This window comes from Triticum aestivum, chromosome 3D (assembly GCF_018294505.1).
Source record: "Triticum aestivum cultivar Chinese Spring chromosome 3D, IWGSC CS RefSeq v2.1, whole genome shotgun sequence".
Lineage (NCBI taxonomy): Eukaryota > Viridiplantae > Streptophyta > Magnoliopsida > Poales > Poaceae > Triticum > Triticum aestivum.
Genome location: NC_057802.1, coordinates 164,806,639 through 164,814,896, shown reverse-complemented (window position 1 = coordinate 164,814,896; position 8,258 = coordinate 164,806,639). Strand labels below are relative to the sequence as shown.

Here is an 8,258-nt window from a genome sequence, read left to right as displayed (position 1 = left end):
ATAAAATGTTTATTTGATTTTAATTTTTTTCCTTCAATATTTCATTTATTTTGGAGAAGTCATATTATCTCCTCTCATATATTTTTAATATGAAATATTTTCGGAGAGAAAAATTTATTAAAACCAAGGTGATCCTTATTTCGATATTTGAGAAAATTCAAATATGAAAATGGTGAAATCCCCAACTCTCTTCGTGGGTCCTTGAATTGCTTAGAATTTCGAGGATTGCAAAACGAAATGCAATAAAATATGATATGCATGAATGACCTATGTATAACATTTTAAATTGAAAATTTGGGATGTTACACACTGTCTGGTTTTTTTTCGTCTCCCCTCCCATCTCCCACCTCGCAGTTCCCCCGCAGGTAACGATCCCCAACCAGAAGAAACTACGAGCGATGCCTCCCGTGGAGGTAGCGATGCCTCCAGGTAGCCAACGAGGCCTCCACGTCCAAAAAAAATAGTAAAATATAAACCCACGAAAGAAAACCAACGAAAAAAACCACGAGCGAGGCCTGCGGAGTGCCCTCGAGCGAGAACCACGCCAGCCGCCCTCGCACTTCATCCCTTCGCCGCTGCCCTCGCGCTCGCATCAAGGATCGAGGCCTCCAGAGTGCCCTCGATCCCTGCACTACCTCCGTTCCCCGCCGCCGATCCTTTCCCCGCCACCGATCCCTTCGCCGCCGCCGATCTCGTCGCTACGACCCCCTTCACGAGCCGCCGCCGATTCCCTTGAGGAGCCGCAGCCGATCCCTTCACCTGCCCGGCTAGGGCTCCCATCCGTGTCCTCGCCCTTGCGCCATTACCATCGCCTTGTTGTGGCGGCCCCCGTCAATCACCACCATCAGCAAATCCCAGCACATGCCGAAGCCGTCCAGCACCAACCAGCGCTCCTTCCTAGATCCATGACGGATACCACGGTCTGGAGGGATCCACGACCGCGACAATGAAAACGGCACCCAAGTCGCCCACCCGTGCCCACTCCCAGCCTTTCCTCTGGACGCGACGCACAGGATCGGCGGAGCACCACCGAGCGTGGCACCGACCACGACCTCCATTTTTCTTTGTGGGATAGAGAAAATATTCTGCCAGAGCTCTCCTAGCGCGTCCACTTTCTTCCGTGGCTAGCAGCAGCGACAAAAAATCTAGGCACTTAGAGATAGACAAGCAGGATTTTCCTTTTTGTGATGATATTTGCATTCCAGAAGTAGTTCTTGCTTCATGAGATTCTGCTTATGTTTATTTTCAGATTTCAGGACTGACGTAGAGGAAATGATTAGTACTTTGAGCCGATCGTGGACCTGTGGTAGTTGATATGCTTGATTGTTCTGCTCTGCTTATCAACTAGCGATGCCTTGATTTTAATGTGGCCCCTAACTTATGAACTCTTAGTCTGGAAACTACTGTTATTCAGTGGTTAATTATAACTTTTAAGAATGGTTACCTTGATGTTGTTAGTTCTCCCTCTTGTTAACTAGCCAAGAGGTAGATCCCAGTTTCATTGAGCTGCTGGCACTTAGTTTTTAGTGTTTCAGTCGTACTGCAATGCCAACATCCTTTTTATTTGGCATTACGAAACAGTGACATCTTGATGCTGAAGCATGCTATAGTTTTTTTCAAGACAATATAGATGCAACTTAGTTCAAATCTGACACTTGCGAAGATTTTCACATGTTATACGTAGTTGGTGATGGGGTATATAGAGCATGTTGTAGTTGGTGACAACACATGATTGTTTCTGTGCAAATATATTCTTTCACCTTGAGTTCTTATTATTGTACATGATCATATGACAACATTGTAGTTTCATCCACATCTCTGCCATAGCACTACAAATGGAAACTTTTGTAAGTCCAATGTTTCCAGTTTAAGAATGCATCGGCATTTTGCTTATATTTATTTGAGTCGCTACTAAATTGTTAATCTTGAGCATCACTTGATCAACTATGTGCATTCAAGTCTTATTTGCCTCTCCTAAGCTCGAGACTATTGGAATGGGTCTACTCCTTGCTCATCACCTGACCATTGATACACTGCAACGGGACACGTCACCACTGGATGAAACTCACAACGACCGGAATCTACATCATCTAGTGTGTCATGGCGTCCCTCCTCTAGCTCACTCATGGTTATCGTCGTCTTTTTCGCCCTTTCACAAATCCCTATGGGGGAAATAATGTATGACATGTGTTGCCTACTTGATTCCGGCTTTACAGATCTTCGCACGTGACCTGCGGTGAGGACCAGTTTCTTAGGGGACATAGTTGAAGAGCAGCATTGATTGGTAAGCCCCGTATGGTATTACTTGCATAATAAAGATTGAAATTTATCAGTTCGTTTCCTATTTTTTCTCCGTTTTACTATCTTTATTTGCAAAGTTAAATAAGTGTGTATATTTTAGGCCTATAATTTACTAACTATTTCAATCTCTCTTGTGGATCTGTGGTGAGGTGCGTGGTGACCTGTGGCGCCTAAGGGCATCTGGATGTTGGTAGACGCACTAAGTTGCGGCGGCCACCAGCTGCAGCAGCTGCTCTACAGGGCGGCGGGCGGCAGTAGCAAGATGAGGCAGTGACCAGCAGCAGCTGCACTACGGGGCGGCGTTAGCGAGTAGCAGCAGTAAGGCGAGGCAGTGGTGAGCAGCGGAACAACCATGCAAACTGCAAGAAGAATGAAGCAGTGGTAGCAACATATGGTGAATCATCAGGTATCACTTCTTTCATATGCCTTATGTTTGAGCATGATTTGGAGCTAGCTTGAGAAGAGAAGTTAGTGCACATCCTTCTAACTCTAATGTATCATGGTAATTGCTTCAGTTCACATTTTTTCCAGTTTACAGATACCCATGAGATGAAATACCATGCTATCTTTTAGTCAGATAAGTTGATGATATGTGCCAAATTATACGTGGTAAGATTGGTACTTTTTTCTTGACGTATATTATTAGAAAGCTCTTCTTATAAATATGATTTATCAATTTGTAGTAATACATCCCATGCAAGATTACTCTTGTCCAGTGTGTTATAATTAATTGCAATATAAAACATTTTGGCTGCTATGTTGTCTGCTCTATAGTTGGATATGGCCGGCTATTCTATATCTGTTTAGGAAGGTTGAGCACAAAGTAAGAAAATACTACTTTCATCATACAATCAGTTGCTTAAAATATTAGTGTATCATGATCTAAAAAAGGTGTATCATTTGTGATATATGTACTGTTTTTAAATTGTCACAAAGTATATGCATACACTATTCATTCATCCATCTAGATCTAATGTATCTTTTCATGTCCCTGCAAAAGAGCTTATCACTATGTGTGTTCTGGTTATATATCACCAAGAATGGCAGAGGAATCGATGGCAAAAATAAGGAACAATATTCTTCTTATTTCCAAGAAAGGCATTTAGTTGATTCATGTCAGTTCTTGGAACTAAAGCATCATACAATGATAGGTAACAGTAAGATACTTGACACATCTGAAGCTGAAAGTGTTCTCTTATATTTCGTAAACTTTTTCATTGTATTATATTCTATAAGAGCGTCAAAGTCGTGTTCTATTTTTTTGGATACAACAATGATGTTTTGATCATTGCTTTAGTAAAACATACATATGAAGTATGATAGTGAAGCTAAATGCATGCCCAATGGTCAATTCAAGACTTCAAGGTTAATTTGTTCTGTGTGTGTTGCTTAAAATGTTAAAGCTGGCCTACATCAATTTTTGCAGGTGGGCTGGTGCTCTCGGCATAATACTTTTGTGCAGTTGTGTTACAACATGTTTTCATTGAGATGTTATCCAGTATTTTTCAGCTCCTAAAGGTTGTGCACTTGTGCCATAATTTTTTTTGCGTGAAACTATAACAAAATTGTGTAAGCTGAATTTTTGGTAGTTGCGTAAGCTGACCAATTTACTCTTTTCTTTCTTAAGATCACATTATAGTACTTGCATAAGCTCAACCAAGATGCTTTCTTGCTACTGTTGTAGTATGTAATGAAATTCTGAGATAATAATGTAGTGAAGCAACTTTCTGTAACTGACTCTGTAGGTCTTAGTAGTGCAGATTCATTTTGGACTGCAAGGAGTTTACTGAGATACAAATCATTGTGTGCGGTATAATCATATGAATATTCCTGCTTAGTTGTAGATATGTAGGTTTAGTAGCTTCTCGGGTTCCCATCTAATCTTAACATGCAGTTGTTTGTATTTTTTTTGCCTGTACCATTATTTCTTGGAATAGTCTATCAGTCATGTCTGAACCTAGCGTTCCTTACCAGATAGGCTCCTCATTTCAAAAGGATTAAATGAGTCTATATGGTCATGGCTTGTCGTCCGTCTTGAAGCGGATTCAGAGCCCGGTAGGATCGCACACCGTATGGCTTGGACATCGGAAGAAGATACAAGATCGGTAATGATATTACTTGCCTCAGTGCTCAATTTATATTTTATGATCCTATTAATTTGAACTTATTTACTTGGTTATCTCAGCTAATTTATTTGTGCTCAAATGCAGACAAGCGTTCGGTCGAAAAACTCAAATTATTCCATCGATAGAATAACATGAAGAACAAGTACTGGGATGACATGGTTGTTACTACAATAGTAAAAGGCCAAGTCACGGGAGGAGAGATGCTCAGCGTGTATGATGGAAATGGTGGCTCGGAAGTGAGGTTATCTTCTCTTGAAAATCTTGACCCACAAAAGAAATTAACCTGACGCCGTGGGAACCAGGAAAGCGTAGATCACGAATGGCCCCACAATTTGGTGGTGTTTGTGTGTTGTGCGGTCAAACCTTTCTACGGGCTCCATGGCGATGCAGCAACATCACCTTCTCAGGGAGATGAGACGATGGGATGTGGCCACGTCGTGCTACATGTTGTTGTGCTAGCTTTGTTGTGTGTGTGTGTGTGTGCGCGCGCGTGTGTGTGTGAGAGAGAGGGAGGGATGGAGGGCATTGGCTGATAGGGGATGGTTATGTTGTTGCTAGATATGAGCAACGTTCTGTCTATGTCTTTAGAGAAGCCTTTTGCTTTAGTTTAACTGGGGTGGAGAGTGGGTACTGTTGTGACAAAGTTGCATGTTACTAGATTATCAAACATGTTGTTTAGGTGAATATGTACCGTCGAAAAGAGAGCAATGGTACTATGATTGTACTGTTTTATGCTCGATGTTAAAGAATACTCTTGCAAGCAGTTAGCGACGAGCTGATGGTGCATTATATTGTATAGAAGATTCTTTTGATCCCACAATGCCAATTGTGCATTTATTGTTCTATACCTATTTTGTCCCTCATGAATCTCTATATTTAAAAATTATTGGTAGTAACTATTGATTAACTCTGTGCTTACCTCTCAAGTTCTTTGCGGAATTTTTGTAATTATTAATAGTACATCAAGTTTTGAATAATAATTATTAGTAAGTACATGTTGATCACTGCTTATAATGAAAATAAACGTCCATGGTTTAAAGGAGCTTTATTGTTTCACTCCATACCAAATTATCTGTGGGTTATACCGAAGCTTATATTGTCTCTGGTTAATCTGCACATCAAATATTCTAAGCTTCCTTTTTATGAGAAAACGGGTGAACTAAGAAAGGAAAACTTGTTCTCTGCCTGAACTAGCTGAACATTGTCAACTTAGTAAAATGATATGAACTTGTGTGTAATGCACATAGCAGGTCAAAAAACTACCATTGTATTTGCATATACTGTTTGAGGCACAATTTTTTCTGAAAACATGTTGGTGGTCAGTGGTCAACAGAAGCTTTCAACATTCTGCATGGTGTTAATATTCTTGAATTTGTTTTGGCTGACTGCATAACTGAGTAACATTTCTCTTCATATTCTTACTATATAATTTCAAACACATTTTTTCTGGAAAGTTGGCATGTGACGAGGGAGTATTGTTCACAGATCCTCCTATACACTACATGGATCTAAGATTTTGTGTAAGTTATCGTAACTCTTCATTCTATGTGGCATTAGTATCAACATGTTGAAACAATTTTTTTACTTAGTCCATGATGCTAGAGTCAACACGAGGTAAGAAGTTTTTGCGAGAAGGAAACTATCTAGACGTTGGCAACATTATTTGATAGCTGGCCTGGGATAGACAACGACAAGTATTTTGTCTATTGTTATCATGGTTTATTTGTTGTTTCTAATAGCTCCACTTGTAGATTTATCTTCCCTATGCATCCATCGGCCGATACATCTTATATGTCATCGACAAAGAGGCACATCGTCTATATATTATGGACCCTATTCAAACATCACAATCGTTAGAGGATAATAATTTGAGGTATGCACTGAAATTTAAAAGTTTTGCAAGGGATTTCAAAGAAGCACTCGAAATAAAGCTGCCTGGTTGGAATTTCGATATATCTAAATGGCAACATTTATTTCCGTTTGGTATTTCAATGAGTATAGACGGGTAATGAATTCATAATAAAAACATTTATTTTTGTTATCACTATATTCTTTATATTATTGATTTAAAAAAACGGCATGAATGTGTCTGGCTATTTTGTTTTTCATTTTATGCTCTGGTGGAACAGTAAAGAATTGGTCAAGCCGGTTCGCGGGGTGAGTATTGTCTGTTACATGTTTTAAGACCTTCGGCGTGAAATTTTCATACTAACTACATATATTGTTTGTGCATGATGGGTATGAGTTGAGGAAACAATTTTTATTATACTTGCTAAAACATCGTGGGAATGAAGCTAAAGGCAACTTTCCTGATATTGTGAAAAAAAAATTTAAGCACATCATCTAGATATTGATAGTTTTGTAATAGATGTTAAGGTCAAACATCGCTCAGTTTGTTACATGGACATGTCGTTAATCTTTCTTTTTGTTATCATTACATTGCAAAAATGGACTTCAATTATTCAATAATTGTGTTTGTGTTATATTGTTTGTACGTGTGAAATTTAACATGTAACTCTTGCAAATTATTTCAAGAGCCCGTGGCAACGCACGGGCACTCTACTAGTAGCTATATTTGTTGAGTCACTTGGGATTATTATCAATTTATCACCATGAAGAATCTGAAGGATGCTAAGACTAAGATCTTTCCCTCTAAGACGAGGGGAGGTAAGGAACTGCCATCCAGCTCCACTTTAGATTCACCTTCTGTTATAAATAAACTTGCAACACCACCACATGCTATTAATCCTGATATGTCGCAAGTTATTGATGATGCTACTTCAGCTATGAATGATGCTAGTACCTTGCATGATGATGATGTGCCACTAGGTGAATTTCTTGATGAACAAATTGCTAGAGTAAGACAACATGATGTTGTTGAATCTGATGATGAGCTTGAAACTAAAAATCTTGAAACACCTGCTAGAACTAGCCTTCCTAGATATGAATTGCCTAAGGTACCGGAAGGTTATGTTATGAAGGAGGAGACAATTAGAGATATTCTTGCTTGTAAGGATAGAGATGATCTAGAGAAATTATTATGCAAGTATAAAGAAAATCTCTAAATGCTAGAATGCAATATGATCCTAAGTTTGCTACCTCACCTATCTTTATCGATTATAAGGATTATGAATTCTCTGTCGACCCAGAGTTAATTACTTTGGTTGAATCTGATCTATTCCATGGTTATGAAACTGAAACTGTTGTGGCATATCTTACTAAGTTGAATGACATAGTGTAGGATCAAAAGTATGTCTAGAGGGGGGGTGATTAGACTACTTGACCAAATAAAAATCTAGCCTTTTCCCAATTTTAGTTCTTGGCAGATTTTAGCAACTTAGCACAAGTCAAGCAATCAACCTACACATGCAATTCTAAGAGTATAGTAGCGGAATGTAAAACAATTGCATATAAAGGTAAAGGGAGGAGATTGAGGGAGCAAACACAATGTTGACACGGAGATTTTTATCCGTGGTTCCGATAGGTGGTGCTATCGTACATCCACGTTGATGGAGATTTCAACCCACGAAGGGTAACGATTGCGCGAGTCCATGGAGGGCTCCACCCACGAAAGGTCCACGAAGAAGCAACCTTGTCTATCCCACCATGGCCCACGAAGAAGCAACCTTGTCTATCCCACCATGGCCGTCGCCCATGAAGGACTTGCCTCACTAGGGTAGATCTTCACGAAGTAGGCGATCTCCTTGCCCTTACAAACTCCTTGGTTCAACTCCACAATCTTGTCAGAGGCTCCCAAGTGACACCTAGCCAATCTAGGAGACACCACTCTCCAAGAAGTAACAAATGGTGTGTTGATGATGAACTCCTTGC

General features: G+C 39.9%; 1 long non-coding RNA gene across 12 annotated transcripts; it reads left to right on the top strand.

Moving 5' to 3' along the window:
* The first annotated feature begins 494 nt into the window (after window positions 1-494).
* On the top strand, window positions 495-5,276 carry LOC123078061 (uncharacterized). 12 transcript variants are annotated; one of them, XR_006437044.1, is made up of 7 exons: window positions 498-2,128; window positions 2,217-2,707; window positions 2,817-2,910; window positions 3,302-3,452; window positions 3,728-3,819; window positions 4,276-4,406; window positions 4,512-5,276. It is a non-coding gene; the product is annotated as an uncharacterized lncRNA (long non-coding RNA). The 12 variants fall into 12 exon arrangements; XR_006437048.1 differs by having other exon boundaries at window positions 499-2,128; window positions 2,840-2,910; XR_006437041.1 differs by having other exon boundaries at window positions 501-2,128; window positions 2,833-2,910; window positions 3,341-3,452.
* The last annotated feature ends 2,982 nt before the right edge of the window (window positions 5,277-8,258 follow it).